Below are 17,470 nucleotides of genomic sequence, written 5' to 3'. Positions count from 1 at the left end.
TTGGTAATAGTACATTAATAAATTATTCCAAACATGTGAACAATGCCCTGAAAATAAGAACTTTTGACTTGACTTTATTCAGTTTATAAAATATAAATAATCTTTAAAGGTTACTTACTTTTAACTCTTTATGTCATGGTGAATGTAATCTTGAATAATGGCTGCTATTCATTCATGACTAAAAATGACTGAAACACTTGGATCTATGTTTTACAAGTGTCCAATACGGAAGGGTCATATAAAACCCTGCATCATAAAACCATAGAAAAATTCAAAGAAACACTTCCTTATCTCATTTAATGTTCAAAGTTGTAAACACTTTGACATTATCATCTAGTTCAGCCTTGAAACTACTGATAAAAATAATACCAATGGAAAATGAAATATATGTCTAAGATAAATATGTTTTAATTAATATGGTCACCATGAATATTATTTGGATTATGTATTTTCAATTTGGTTTCTATATAGTTGAGAGTCATCCTGGTTGCTTGCTATTTTTCATTAACAAAAATTATGTAGCAGAATCTGAAGACCTAGTGAATCATCTAAAATCACCTTTCATTCTTTCGAAAAGTTATATATCACTTTTATCAATTTAAATAATAGAATTGAAATCAAAGAGTTTGTCCTTGAATACCTAAGCTATGATTTTCATTGCTTTGGCTCAGACACAGAACTGATGTTAAATCACTGAGGTGAAGAAGGAAGACTTATTAATTAAAGCTTAAATGAGCCTCCTAGCATGCATTCCAGATCAACCAGCTATTCTGCAATCTCTTATAACTAAATCTATACCATACTAGAGGACATAAAATAAAGAATTTATCGTCTTTTTGGAATAGCACAACACTGTGACTTTATGCTCGATAGAGGAAGTAAATAATTAAAAATTAAAGTAAATGTCATCAGATAAGTCTTATCATGACTTGCCCAAGGTCATTTAGCTGTCAACAAAACCAGAAACAAATCCATATTCCTATCAGGTCTATTTTGAATATTGTGTTGCAAATACATAAAGTGGTTATTGAAATTGCAGTCTTTTCCTTCAGTCAGGATTGACTGATAAAGCGCATCATGTAAAAATAAGTGAGGTATACTTCAGACTCCCTAATGGCATTTCTATACTGCCAACCTTGTGGAAAGAATAATTTTCATATAGCTGATTGACCAGACAATTAAGTGCTCACTAAGTATAAATAATTAAAAGAAATAATACAGCATGTGATCTGGATCCAGTGCTTCTCAGACTTTCATGTACATACAAATCACCTGGGGATCTTGTTAAGAGCAGATTATGAAGCAGGAGGTTTGAGGTGGAGCATTTCTTACAAGTTCCCAGACGATGCTGTTGCTGCTAATCCATGGACAACAGCATGAGGAGCAGAGATTTAGGCCTTTGCTTATAATGCTCTTTGTCTATTATGTATCTTTAAAGTAAGTATTAAAACAGTGTGGACTTTTAAAAAATACCACCTACCTTTATATATTAGCATTTCAAGAAAGCATCATATGAAATTATAATGTTAATACTTAGAAGAGCTGTAACAATTGGGCCAATAATGATGGCTTATCCCATATGATTTTTAGAATCAGTCTCAATTTGATTGGCCAAGCTTGGGTTTTTTTTCAAACACAAAAGGAGAACCACTTTTACCAGTTTCTCTAGTTTCTGGTGAACACTGAAGGAATATTTTGCATATCCCCCTATATCACATTAAATGCCAACAGAGATTAATCAGTTTTATGTGAGCTCAGAGAAAGGAAAGAGGCTATTGAAACAGGGGTTTCAAAAAACACATCATAGAGGAGACAGGGAAAAGGCAATCTGGAAAAAATATTAACTGCAAAGCTTTTGCAGAAAGTGGCATTTGAGATGGGTGGGCTGATGGTTTCAGTTTCAGTGATGGAGAGGAGATAACATCCTGAGCTAAGTAAACGTTCTGAGTGAAGATAGAACAGGAAACCAACAGCATGTTTACATAGGAACAGAATTATCCATATGGCTTGAAAAAATATTGGAAGGCTAAACATGTGGATTAAAATATATGAATATATTTTGAATTTAGATTGAGGAGTTTATATTTAATTTGGTAGGCAAGTAAAAATTATTGAAAGGTTTTCTCTGTGGTTGTTTTATTTGGGTATGGGGTTATATTTACCAACAAAACAGTGAGTTTGTTAAGAAATGAATGTATACAAATGATTAAGTATATCCTGTATACACCTACCTTGTATAAGTAATTGGTTTATTCCTAGGTTTCTATAGGATGGTGATAATTATCCTATATAATAAGGGTTGTTGTGAGGACTAAATAGTTTAATCCATAGATAGCATTAGAGAGTGTTCATTCCCCTTGGGAAAAAAATGGAAGAATTGGATAAAATACATAAATTTGTTTTCTTGAATGCATCCATAAACTAGCAAAAGAAGAAAGGAATATTTAAGTCAAAACTAGGTGAAGTCATAAAATTATACAAGAAGAAAGATATTAGATATAGTTATAATTAACTATCATTATACACAGACACAGTTTAAAGAAATTAATAAATTGAACTTAAATCTACCCATCCACTCAGTCCAGGAAATAAAATATTCCCATACCTCTGTGTGCCCTTCCCTCAATACATCCTACTCCACAGAGAGAAAACATAAATTGTAAATTATGTTAAAATTATGTTTCCTTTAGTATATATCCAAGCATTGATCTATGTATTCCTAAATAATAAATTGCTTGGTTTTGCCAATTTTTAAACTTTATATAAATGCAATCATACAGTAGACATTATTATGTGGTATGCTCCTTTTGCTTGACATTGTGTTTCTGAGGTTGATCCATATTGATGAATCTAGCTTTACTCATTGCAAAACCAAAGCATAGTATTGGCATTTAAAAGTACTCACACCCAGTTACTGATCTAGCTTATTGCTTATGAATATTGAAATTGATTTCATTTTAGATATTGTGAACACTGTTGTTAAGTGTTTTATTAATACATATATCCTTACGCACATGTGCAAGAGTGCACCCAGAGGCGTGTGGCAGAGTCACAAACCAGGCATTATTCATGTTTACTAGGTAATGTCAAACTGGTTTGCAATGTGATAATATCAACTCACATTCCTGCCTGCAATAATACTTTCTGTTGCTTCCCTTCTTTGTACATGTTTTTGTTTTTTTTCCATTCCCACTATTTTTAAAATGTTTTTCCAAAGGGTAAAAGGGAAATATTTCTTTTTTATATTAATTTATATTTCCCTGATACTTCATTGAATTGTATTAATACTTTTTCCTTGAATATTTGGGCCATTTTTGCTTCCTCATCTGACATTTCGTTCCTATCTATAGTCTTTTATCCCCCTTCTTTTGGGTTATTTATCTTTTTTGTCAGTTGCCTTCAAGACAAAACTCCACTTCAGTGATCCACTTAACTCTTTGGGTTTTGACCTTTAGGAAAGACAGGATAAATTATTTAACCATTTTTATTTACTTGGCTTTCAAAATAACAAATGATTATTATTCAAAATAACAAATTGATTGCCTCCCTATCTTTCTCAGAAGGTGACAAACTCTCTCTAAATACATAGGAACTCAGAGTTTTAAACATATTTGTAATTCTTACCCTTATTAGAGTTCAAATTGTCCATACTTTGCCAACTAACACTTTTTCAACTTGGTTCCTGGGTCCTTTTGCCATACCCCTTGTCTTTGCTAGCTGCCTTGCTGTGTGGGATAACAAGATATTACAAGCTCATGTTGCAGAGTTGGAATCAGTCATTTATCCATGTGCCTTGATTTTTTAAAATGGGAGATAGTATTTCACAACCATAATCTAGGTACTAAGGATATCAACCAACTGAGTTGGTTATCATTGTACTCACCTTCACACTCTCTCAAACACACACACACAAACACACATACGAACACCCCTTGTGAGTTGATACCAATGTTTTCAAATTCAATTTTGGCACTACATGGCTATTATTTAACCTCTTCTATATTGTATCTGTATCTCCTTCTATTACACTAGGATTCTGATTGCCAAGGACACTGGTGATAATAGAAATACATATTTTATTATCTCATTAGATTTATTCCATATTAGGTATGTCACAGTATCAGAATAATAATACTCATACTACATCTACCTATTGTGATGACTAAAATCAGTTGAACAGTTTTTTCAAATCTTATCCATTTTATCCCCATTTTATGCTTATACTATATTAGCAGCTATTGTCAATTCACAAACCATAGCTTCTATTTAACCCTCATAGATTCTTAGTTCTTTAAGTAACTATATATTTAATGCTCACCACTATTTCTTATGTCAAAATCCCTCTAGTATGTTTCCTCAAAAGGGCTCACAGGGACAGTAATCCACAAGTTCTTACCTGGTGATAGGAGTTTGTGCCCTTTTCACATGAAAGTCAGTTTTGCTGGATGGAAGAACATTGGATCACATTTTCTTTCTTCATATTTCCTCAATATTTACTTCATCTGGGAAGCAGACTTGGCTCAAAGGATAGAGTCTGCCTACCGCCTGGGAGGTCCAGGGTTCAAATCCCGGGCCTCCTAACCCGTGTGGTGAGCTGGCCCATGCGTAGTGCTGATGAGCGCAGGGAGTGCCCTGCCACGCAGGGGTGTTACCCGCATAGGGCAGCCCCATGGGTAAGAAGTACACCCTGTAAGGAGAGCCACCCTGCACAAAAGAAAGTGCAACCTGCCCAGGAGCAGTACCACACACACATGGAAAGCTGACACAGCAAGAGGACACAATAAAAAGAACACAGATTCCCAGTGCCACTGACAAGAATACAAACAGACACAAAAGAACACACAGTGAATGGACACAGAGAGCAGACAACTAGTGGGGTGGGAGGAAGGGAGAGAAATAAATAAAAAATAAATCTAAAAATAAAACAAAAAACAAAAAACAAAACACAACGAGTTTTAGGTTTTCAAATATATATATACACTTCATCTTATTCTGGCACAAAGCATTACTGGCAAAAAGGTTGATAATAATCTAATATTTTTCTCTTTATAAATCTCATGCTTTTTTTTTCTTGGTGACCAAAATCTATTTTCTTTTTCTCTAACATGCAGTGATTTTGCTAGAATATGTCTAAGTGTTAGTGATTCTCAGTGTATTCTCAATTACATAAAGTATTTTTTCAATATATAATTTCAAATCTTTTTTTTTTATTTCAGGAAAATTTTATTGAACTATAGTTTTATGTATGTGTTCTATTTTCCTGTTTTGGTTTTCATCTTCAGCTTTACCTATCATACATTTGTTGAATTTTCTTTGCCTAGCTTCAATATTTTCTCAAATCATTTTTTATATGTTTCTTCATTTCCTTTTGATTTTTGAAATTTATCTCCTTTTCACTTGCATTTCTTTTAAGGCAGTATTAATAATATTTATACATTCTTAAATTCCTTCCAAGTTATATTCACTTTTAAATGAATTTTTCTTTTATTTCTTTTTATTTCTTAGTTTTCTAACATAATTGCTGAGTTTCTTTTTAGTTCTTATATATTTATTCTTTGATGTCTTGTATTCTTTCCTTGAAAATTTATTATCTCACTTTGAACAGATATGTTGTATTTTTATCTATTTTTAGCATGTTTTTCCAGTGTGATTTCATTTTTTGCAGAGATAGTATTCTGCTACTTATCACTATTCTTATAATCAATTTAAATGAAATTTTGACCTAAAAACTTTTCTGTTGCTAAGTTTTATTTGAATTCAGAATTAGTTCAGAATTTAGGCTTGGTTTAGATAGCTTTTATAAATTCAGAGTTCCCTTTTCTGTTGATTGCATGTAAAGTTAAATATACATATGTAATGTTAAATATATATACATATACATGGTGACTTGTTTTCTGAGATTTTTTTTACTTTTTTTCTCTCCTTCACTTTTATCCATATCTTCTTTTCTTAACTCTGACTTAATTCTGACTCTACTTCCAGCAGTTTCCCTTCAGTGTGAGCCGCTGTCCTGAAGGAAGACTTGTCAGATTAGTTTCAAGAGTTCAGGAGATTTCTTAGGGCCAATCCCTTTAGACATAGTTCAGGGCCCTTACAATCATCCACATATTAGAGTGAGCAAAACTTCTCCCAGATCCTCTTCTGTTCTCAATTTGATTTCCAGTGAATACTTGTTAGATATTTGGGGATTCTTTTATTTTCAGTCCTGTCATTTGCTGTGGTACTTCGCCTTCCTTTCTTCTGATAGCATGCAGGTTTTGTGACTATTGGTAATTTTTCCTCACTTACTTGTATTTTTAGGGTCTAAGGCTTACACCTCACCAAGTTGGGCTGGACAGAGTGTTCACATGCTTTGGTTTTTCTTTCTTATTTTTTTGCCTGTTTTAGTAGGGATTTGAGAATATACAAAATCTATCCTGTAACCACCACTGTATCTCCCAGATCATTTTCATTTTTTAAGGAAAATAATGTGACAATCATAGTTGATGCTCTTTTTCTTCACCAAATCCCTCCTTAAAATAATCACTATTGGAAATTGCTGATATGAACACACATAAATACCTGTATTTATATGTATATTCATATATTATGCAAATATACCTAAACTGTAGTGTTCTTTAAATTTATATTTAACCTGTTTCCCTTCTGTAAATAGCTTTTTCATTCAACAATATATTGAAGATATATCCAGGACTGAAAAGTAGATAGAGTATATTTAATTGATATATGAATATACCACAATATATTGTTTTCAAATTTAATATTACAAGGAATGAAATAAGCAAGTCTCTTCATGCACATGAATTTGAGTTACTTCAAAAGTGAAATTAATCTAGCGTTGGAGAAAATTTATTTCTTACATTGTAGTGTAATTTTACATCCTCAGACACATTTTTTTTTTTGCCAAAATTTTGGATGTAGAATGGTAATAAAACACCTTTATGTACATTTAACTCATTACTAGTGAACTAAGCATCATCTTCCTTTATTGGTGATTTTGTGTTTCTTCTTTAGAAGTGAATATCCTTCTTTTTTCTTTTTACTATTTTTTTGCTTTGTATATGAAGTTTTTCATTTTAAAAATATATAATAATATCTTGTAAGTATATGAGTTAAAAGAAATGTCCCAGTTTTGTAAAGTCACTAAGGCACAATGACCAAAGACTATATATAACAAGTTCTAGTGATGTGCAGGCAACAGTTAACTCTAAAATTGTCCAATTAACAGTTAACTCTAAAATTGTCCAATCAACTAATCCAAAACTAACCTTGTAAAATTTCCTCCCAAATTGGATTTTTTAATTGTCCCTTTTTAAATAGTTGCATGACCACTCACCATTCTCCAAGAACCAAAACTCTGGAGTTCATCTCCGGAATTTCTTCCATTTGACTCATTTGCCACATTTATCAAGACCCATTCTCTCTTCCCAATTCCCACTGCCGCATTCTTAGCTTAGGCCCTCAATAATTCTGACCTGAACTTTTCTTATAAATGTTGCACTGGTCTTTTTGATTCTATTTTACTCATCTCTACACAGCTGTCAATATAATATTTTTTAAATGGAAGTCAACTTCTTTGTTGAGATATGAGGCTTCCAACCACCTTTTAGTTTTTTTAGGCAGAGACTTCCAGGCAGGCCTGCACTATCATTCTCTACCCTAAGGAGCAAATTCCTCTTCTACTCTCTACCTTCAGGCATTCTGGCGATTTCATTCTGTAGCCATAGGAGTGGAATCCGCTCCTTGTAGTTACTTTTACTTATGTTCTTTAGCATCCTTTCTTTTCTCCACTATCCTTTAAACATCTATATAAGAATTCCCTCTATTAAATTCTCTCTATATAAAATATTTATCATGGTTTTTGGTTTCTGGTTTTTGGTTTTGTTTGTTTGTTTGTTTGGTCTGGACTGCCTGATAGAACTGGTGTTAATTGTATAAAATTAGAACCAAAATATAATAATTATCTGAAAACCAAAAGGCCTTCATCCTAGTTTTTAAGGGCATGAAAACATAACAATATTATAGAGGTATATACTCTGCTTTGCATCACTGTTTTACTTTTCCTCCCAAATTCCAGGAAAAATAATCACACAGAAAATTAGAAGAAATGTGCCATCCATACGTAGATCTGAACAAAAATTTAAGGGGAAATAGCTATTTTTTGAGTCAGAAATATGCTGGGACCACTGTCTTTGATTTAATTAGACCTTGTCCACCTGAGTTGATTTGAAACTCTGAGGGTCAGTGAGATTATCATGTAAAGCTGCCTCTCTGAAGACTGACCCCTGGGATTACTGAATCCCCCATGGAGCCAACCATTTGCGTCTGGGCAAGGCAGGGAAATTGCAGGGAGAAAAAAGAATAAATAAAATAAGAGTTTGACAATAATATTTTACTAAATGTTGGTGGTTCTTGCAGACGAATTCCGAGTCTTTTTCCTTCACTATTACTAAATTCAGGTCTTCCTAGACTGGGGATATTTGAATTAACTATATAAGATGAAGTTAAGTATTTCTTCAACATCGTACATATTTACCAGGCATATTTTTTCTAAAGTATGGCTCCTGTCCTGAATCCAGGATCAAAACTTTTATTAGTTTCTATGGCCTACTCAAGAATACATTTTTGTGTATGGGTTGTATTAACCATAGTAGGTTATAAGCCCATTGAGGGCTTCCGAACCTTTTTTAATCTTCCTATATATCATCACAGCAGTATTTTTTTTATTATGGTTATACAGCTTACATCAAAATTATCTCTGTACCTGTTTAAAATGAAGACTGAACAATTCCATCCAGAAATACTGAACCAACATTTCCAGGAATGAAGCCCAGAAATTCATATTTAACAAGCATAATACATAATAATTATTCCCAATAAAACTTGAGAACAACTGCCTCAGAGTCCTTACCACAATGCCTCCAAACATGAGACATTTAATGAAAGTGTGCTGAATTTCATGAATGGATAGGAGTATAATCTACATGTCTCTAAAATATATCTTAACATTAAAAACCAGATTTTTTGATGAACTGAATATACTGACCTTCATTTCAGTTGAGAATATTATCCATAAAATGAATATAAATACATTATATTCAAAAGACCAAAGTTGAGTTAAAATATAGAATAAATTTGATAAGCACAGTTTTCTTCAACAATTTTCGGTATTTGTGAAATTTATTTACATAAATAACTTATTTTTTCATGTAGTGAAGACCCAACTGTGGATTTTTTGCATAAATTTAATGTACTAATTTGAGTGAAAATTAATAAGACAAAAGTAATCATTGAATTCTAATTGTTAAACTGGAGTGTAAAGCACTGAACTTGAGTGTAATTTTCTAGATTAATTTGTAATGTCTCAATTTTAAAAGAGATACATTAGCATAATATGCATTGCTTGGGGGCAGTTTTTGATAGATTATATTTGACTTCTTTAATTTCCTCATAGTGCTAATGTTTCATGCTGATTTTAGAATAAAAATAATTATATTTATTTAATAAGTAATATAGAAATTAATTCCAGGTTTCTGGTTATAACTTTGAAAAATAATATGGATTTTGTATCAGAACATTTTTCTGAGTAATTAATAGCCTTTATGCTACAATACAAGTATATATTTTTTTCTTTAAATCTAAACTACATTATGGAACTCATATGGGAGTAGTATGACACTTATTTAATACAAATTTTTAGCTTCAAATTAACTTGAAGTCACCAATGACTTCATCATACTTCCAAACCCATATTTGTCTTTACTTTGAAGGTAACCCCTTAGTTCTTCATTCACTCATTATTTTATTTATTTATTCATTCATTCAACAAATATTTATTTGGTGCTTATTCAGTGCTAGTCAGGCTACAAATTTCTGCCTTTGGGGGATACTTAAGAGAATTCAGGAAATTAGAATGCAGTATGAAATTTTATTTGGGGTAAAGCAGATCTTATGGGAGCATAGGAAAGATATCTAATCCAGCCTTAGGGATTCAGGAAGTCTTCTTGAAATTTAATCTGACAGCTGAGGAAACACTTTTTAATAGGATCATGAGTAGCCAGGGGAGCAATCACTACAGGAAATGGGACCAGGTGCAGAAACCTGGTGACTAGAGAGAGCTGAGTATCATTAGGCTACAGAATGGAATTCCAAGATGCTGTAATAGATAATGTAGGTTGGAAATTGGCATAGGGAAACTCATGAATCACTTGGCATGCCATTAATCAGATCACCCATGTCATCAAATGTTACACTATAATAGACCTCTCTAATTGCAGTGTTAAGAATTAATCTGGAGAGACCAGTTAGATACCTAGATATGGCAGTACTCCAGGCACTGTATGTGATGACATAAATGAAAATCATTTTTCTTCCTCTGATGATTTCTCCACCTCTCCAGTGAAGTTGGTCACTCATCTGCTAAATCAGCACTGTGTGTGTCTGCATATTACACAAATACACATGTAATTATATATATATAAAATTACATTTTAGTATGCTTGTTTGTGTTTTATTTCTTCTTATACCATGAGTTTCCAAAATGGATCCCACTCTTTGTTCCTCTTTACATCTTTGGAATAAATTCCATCTTTACATCTTTACAACTTTGGAATAAATATAGTGCAAGAGCAAAGATGCAAGCATAAAATTATTGTTAATGTGGGTGGCTGATATGGCTCATGCAGTTGAGCACCTGCTTCCCATATGGGAGGTCCTGGGTTTAGTCCCCAACTCCTCCTTAAAAACAAAAACAAAACAAGCAAGCAAACAAACAAAAAAGCCAACTCAGGGAAGCTCATGTGTTTCAGGGCTGGCTTCCCACATAAGAGGTTCCAGGTTCAGTCCCCCACACTGGTACCTCAAAAAAAAAAAAAAATCTCCTCTAATATATGAACACATGAATGAGTGAAGGAAAGAATTCTTCATTGGGCATGTAATAAAATAAAACCACAATAGAATAAAATGGGAAAAATAAGTATAAAAATGATGGAAAGAATTGGAAAAATAGCGACATGATTAAATTTAATGAAATTTCTACTGAATATTCATTCTGCTAACATTCAGAATATTAAAACTTATGTCATACAGTTTCTTAGGCTTAATTCTACCTTAAGATCTCTTGGTATTTTTGAAGATAACTTGTCATCATTGCATAATGTTCTGATATGTAGTATTAGAAAAACCTGGTCAAGCTCAATGAACAATAGCAAGAATAGTAAGATTAGTCAGAATTTCCTTTCCAAAGATGAAGTCTTGTTTATAAAATGCAAACATAAAATAAAATGGAATTTAAAATAGGACCTATTTAGAAATCTGACATTATAAAAACAATAACGTTTATAGAGTGATAGTTATAGTGCCTGGTTTTATTCTGGGTATTTTCTATGTATTAATTTATTTAATCTTAACAAATCACTATGAAATAATTAATATTGTTATCCCTGTTTGGCACAGATACATTGAGAATTTTACCCAACATTACATTAGTTCCAATTAGCATGCCACAGAACTAAGATTCAGAGCCAAGCAACAGGGCCTCAACCAAGAATAGTCTAGGCAGGTTGTACATAAGAAACTTTTTATGATAATACACACTTTCACTTTTACTTGATTAAATAATGATTGAGGCTTTGATTGGGCCATGTCAGTAGGACATTGAGTCCCTACCCTCTTGGTGGGCAGAGACTCACAGAGAAACTGGACTGTAGAGAAGGAAGTTTGGAGTTTTCATCCTGGAGCTTGGGAAGTAAACACATAGAGGAGCAGATATATGAGGAAGGAGAAAAGGCTCAATTGGACACAGCAGAGACCTTGGGAAAAGAGTTGAGCCATTTGTCTGATAGTCTACATCTGACCTTGTAAACAGAGTAGAGCACTAAGCCTAGAGAGAAACTAGCCCCAGGAAGAAAGAAACTCAGGAAGCCTGAACCCCTGCAGACTTCGGCAGCCATCTTGCTCCAACACATGGCTACAGACTTTGGTGAGGGAAGCAACTTATTCTTTATGGCCTAGAAACTGTGGGCTTCTACTCCAAATAAATACCCTTTATAAAAGCCAGTTTTCTGGTATTTTGCATCAGCACCCCTCTGGCTGACTAATACAATTTATTTGATCTTAAATTTTGAGAGGGCAATCTATGGCATTTTATAATAAAGTGATAAGTTTCATAGAGGAAATATACTGATCTATAAATAAAGCAACATAAGCTCCATTTGTGGTTCTATTACTAATGTCTAGGGCCTTGGACAATTCTTGGATATTATTTGCTTACCTTTTAAAATCAAGGTGTTTGGACAAGATACTCCCAAGCTCCATTTCATATCTAAATATTATGTTGCAGGGAAATTCATATTTTAAAAGAATGCTCACTACTTAGAGAATGTCTTATGTTAAGTGATCTTGTTGAAAGCCCTCTTTTACTATGGTAAAACCCATCAGATAAAGGTCATCAGAGAATACTGTTGTCAGACAAAATTTTTTATTAATTTCCTGCATCAGAGTTGACAATATACCAAACCAACTGTGAGGCAACTCAATGAGAGGACATTGTGGCAGGCAGTTTATAGGTTTGGGCTTGTGTTGAATGAGTGTGAGGAGAAAGTTGAAGGAGCCAAGATTACCTCTGGATTGGGTACTATCATGAAGGGAAAGCTGCTTAGTATTTGTTTTATTTGAGTAGAATCTTTTTTAAAGTTTTATTTTAGTAGAATTCTTTTACTAAGTACTAAACTATTCCTTTTAAATAGAATTTCATTGAAGTGTATAATGCATACAAGTACATACATAAACAATGTGTACAGTAAAAGTTGTGAACTTACAAAATAAACATGCATGTCATCATACAGGGCTTCCATACATCACACAGCCACAAACACCTTGCATTATTGTGAAATATTTGTTAATAACTGTGAAAGAGCATCATCAAAATATTATTACTAACTATAGCCCATATCTTACATTTGGTGAATTTTCACCAACCCACCCAATTATTAACATCCTGTGTTAGTATTATATACTTGTTAGAGTTCATGAGAGAACGTTCTCATCTTTGTTCTATTACCCAAAGTCCATCTTCCACCACTGGATTCCTTGTGTTATACAGTCCCATGCTTTGTACAGTCCACTCAAAAGGTGCACTCACTGGCTTTCATTTTCATCAAAGAGTGGTGCTTTCATCACCTCAGTCAATTTTAGAATGTTATCATTATCCAAAAAGAAAAATCCCATCTCCCTTTATTCCCCCTATTGTTTTCCCTTGGAATTGATATATCCTCTGGGACATTGCTGCAAAAATATTACAATATCACTGTTAAGTATTATCCATAAGTTACATTAGTCATAATTTTACCACGTATCACCATATTCCTAATACTTTGTAAAAGAACTTTCTTATATTTATACTATTAACCACAATCTTCATCCACCACCAAAACAATTATGTTATACACTCCCTAGATTATTCTCTAGCTTCTTTTCAATTGACATTTACATCTACAGACTATCTCTTTCAGCCAAAAACACATTTATAAATCAGCAGTGTTAGTTATACTTACTATAATGCATCATTATAATCTTTGTTCAAGAAGTAAGAAGAATGAAGCAGTGCTTGGGAATTATTGCTAAGTAAGTAGTAATCACTATTGTGATCTTGACCATGTCCCATTAGAAACATTGTTTTAAGTGCTGTTAAGAACATCATAGTCTGTTCTGTACCTGTAATGAGGCAATGTAACTGAAAAACACAGCACAGACACAAGCAAAATCTTAGTCTGAATAGTGAAATTTCCTTCTGTGATAAGTTTCAAAATTGGTGATAGGAAAGGTAATGTATATAAGTTTTTCCATAGTTAACAATGTGTTTTGGCATTATATAAAAATATCTTGTATCTAGGGCCATACAATATTGATTATTATATCAAAAAGTTGAAAAATTAGTTGAAGATACAGAGTTGAAGAGTATTAGCAACTCATTGTATTCCAGGAGACTCTAGCAAGTGATATTCTGTGATCAATACTTGCATTATTTAAATGTTCTTCTTTGGACATTGAAGGCAAAAGATAGATATTATTTTGATAACAAAACAGTTGTTTTAATTTTGGAAAGTAAAAGACTAATTGAAAATCATATAAAAGCATGTATTTCTCAAGGTTCTCAAATGAAATGAGTAAAAACAATGCAAATAATTAAAGTTGCTAGAATTGTATTTGAGGGAGAGAAAGAGATTTAGAAAATGAAATGGTAATATTAAGAGATACCACACAAATGATATTTTCTGTTTCACCCTTCATTTGAGTAAAGTAAATGGTTTTAGAAGAAGCAACAGTAAGTGGGGCTAAGCTCAAAGAAAAAGAAATTCTGATTTTAAAGTTTCTGACTTACAGAAATAAATTGAGTGTAAATGAAGAATTTCTTTCCTTGGTTGAATGGAAGACTAAGACACTAAATAACCTCTAGTTGTTAGACTCAACCCTGCCTCTAGACAAAAAAGTCTCCAGATTAATTTAATGTTATTCATTATAGTTCAACATCAGTTTTCACTGTCAAATTTTGACCAAGTAATACTGGCCAGCAAAATAAGTTGGTTGATGCAGGGGGAGGCAGACTATATATGTTGGTTGGATCCAAAAGGGCAGTCCAAAGAGTTTGGGTGATTTCATAATCTCAACGTACAATGGCAAACTGAGGTAGCTATCACCTTGACCTGATGGTCAAAGCCAATTCAACTGATTTGCATCTCCAGGTTGGGTATCTGTTCTTCTCTCCAATCATGATCCTGATTAGGAGATGCTGGTGCTGATAAGGAAGACTATGCTCCTAGATGGAGGAGACTTTTTCTTAGTCTAGAATATACAAATAACTATGCTACCTAGTAGAACATCCAAATGACCCATTTACTTAAATATCTTCAAGATCTATTTTTGAAGAATCTATTATCTAACCTCTAAAGCAATCTTTAAATATCTTTGAGCCTTAAAAATTCACATTCCTCCATCATGCATTTACTTTTCTCAGAAAATATTTCATTTTATCTTAGTCTGCCTTTAATTTCTAAGACAGTGTTATAGGAAATTACTAAAAGAAGATGAAGAACGTGTTTAAAATAAAACACTAGTACATTTAACATAAACTTTGGATACTACAAACCTTTACATGTGGAATAAACATTGAATTTATTACCTTGTACTCACTATTAGCTGAAGTTTTTGTTTGAATTTTTTTCATAAATTTGTAGGATGACAAGAGAAATGTGAACTGTACAGCTTAGCTTTTAGTAGTATTTTTCCCAGGATATAGTTAATATGTGAGACTTAGAGAAGAGTCATCAAGTAACAATTGGAAGGAAAAGGAACTTACTCTCATCTAATTTATTCCATAATTTGAAATACCATAGCTGTCCTTGATGGAATAATGAAAAATCTCTTCTTATACAAAACAATATTATGTTCATTAGATTTAGGCTATGGTTTTGTAAATCTGTTATATATTAGGCATATATTGTGGGCATTTAGAAAGTTTTCTTATAAATTGGATGGGAAATATTAATTTCTCAATTTTAAATATTCATATTAAATATTGGGGATTCAATTAGGTACTTCAGAAAAGCATGCGCTTAATCTTAATCCATTCCTCTGTGTGTGAACTCCACTGTAAATAGGACCTTTTGAAGATGTTGTCTTTAGTTCAGGTGTGGCCAAATAATCGATTTGGGCTTTAATCCAGATTACTGGATTTCTTTATAAGCAGAATGATATTCAGATAGCAAGAGAGACATAGGCAATAGCCAGAAACTGAAAATCAGTGGAACCCAGAAAAGAAAAGAGAAGATGCCTCCACATATTTTGCCATTGATGGAAATGCCAAGGAGCTCCAAAGATTACCAGGCACACAGAAGATACTGACTCATAAGAAAGCAAGCCTTTAGCCTCTGAAACCATGAACCAATAAATCTGTTGTTTAGCCAATTTATTTATGGTATTTGGTTTGGCAGCTAGGTAACTAAGACAAATAACATCTTTAACAATTTTTTAGCACCTATCATTCTTGTATCATAGTTAACAGCACAAAATATTACAATGGAAATAGTAGCAGGAAAAATTTTTCAAATAAATCTCCTACCTATAATAATATAAGAATATAGGAATATTTCTAGGAAAATGATTAAATATAGGCAGTTAGTGTTAATCTGAATTTGTAACCAATTCGGAGCTCAATTGTGTCTCCCCAAAAGACATGTTCAAGTCCTAATCCCTAGATCAGTGAATATGAATATAAATGTAAAAAGGGCCTTTGAAGATGTTATCAGTTAAGATGAGTTCAAGCTGGGTTAGGGTGTGCCTTACTTCAATATGACTGGTGTCCTTATAAGGAAAGGAAATTTTGCACGTAAGAAATAGAGACCAAGACAGGGAGAGAGATAGCTTGTGTCAGATGCAGAGATACAGTTATGCCACCAAAACCAATGAATGGAGTGCTGGTCACACCTCAGAAACCAGGGAGAGGCACAGTATGGATCCTCCCCTTTCAGAGAAAAATTGACCTGGCTGACATCTTGATTTCAAACTTCTAACTTCCAGAACAAAATTTCTCTTATTTAAACCAACCAGTCTGTGGTATTTTGTTATAGCAGTCATAGCACACTAAGACACCAACATATTGAAAGGAATTTTGGGGAAGCAGATGTGGTTCAAGCAACTGGGCTCCTGTCTACCATATAGGAGGCCCCGGGTTCAATTCCTGCAGCTTCCTGGTGAAGGCAAGCTGGCCCGCACTGTGGAGAGCTGAGCTGGCACAGCAGGATGATGCAAAGGGAAATGCAGAGAAGAGATAGTGAAAGACACAGCAGACCAGGGAGGTGAGGTGGCTCAAGCAAATGAGTGCCTCTCTCCCATATTGGAGGTACCAGGATCAGTTCCTGGAGCCTCCTAAAGAAAAAGATGAGAAGAAAAGATAAGCAGGCATGGAAAGAATACGCAGCAAATGGATACAGAGAGCAGAAAACAATCTCAAACAACAAGGGGGGGATAAAAAAATAAAAATAAAAATAAATTGTAAAAGAAAAAAGGAATTTTTATTTTATAATATGAGAATTTTTTAAAAACTTAATTTTTTCCTGAATATTTGCTACTTATTTTCAATTATGAATGGAGGATCTTTTGTTTTGAAATTCTAATGCCCTACAAAATTAAGGCATAAAATTATTTAAATGGCAATGCTGAGTCATACTTTAAGAATATTATCAAGGATTTTTTTTCTGATGATGTCAATTATGTTAGAAACATAGAAGATTATGTTTCTTCTATGATTTGACTCCTAAGACTCCCTCTATCCACAAAGAGGAATTTCTGTTAATGTAGAATACTTAACTACCAGCTTTCCCACAGCTTCACATGTTGTCAGTTTCTGTTGGAGGCAGTTGTTATCCAAAATCAGACTTAGCAATATTTTTTAATAGTTTTCCTTTGTTTTGCT

The 17,470-nt window shown here is 33.1% G+C and overlaps 1 protein-coding gene across 3 annotated transcripts in view; it reads left to right on the top strand.

Annotated features, from left to right (window-relative positions):
- Positions 1–17,470, top strand: part of GPC5 (glypican 5) — a 1,751,919-nt gene that overhangs the window by 1,008,197 nt on the left and 726,252 nt on the right. The gene's annotated exons all lie outside the window — the stretch shown is intronic.

The sequence above is a fragment of the Dasypus novemcinctus genome, chromosome 15 (assembly GCF_030445035.2).
Source record: "Dasypus novemcinctus isolate mDasNov1 chromosome 15, mDasNov1.1.hap2, whole genome shotgun sequence".
Taxonomy (NCBI): Eukaryota; Metazoa; Chordata; class Mammalia; order Cingulata; family Dasypodidae; genus Dasypus; species Dasypus novemcinctus.
This window is presented reverse-complemented; position numbering and strand designations above follow the sequence as displayed.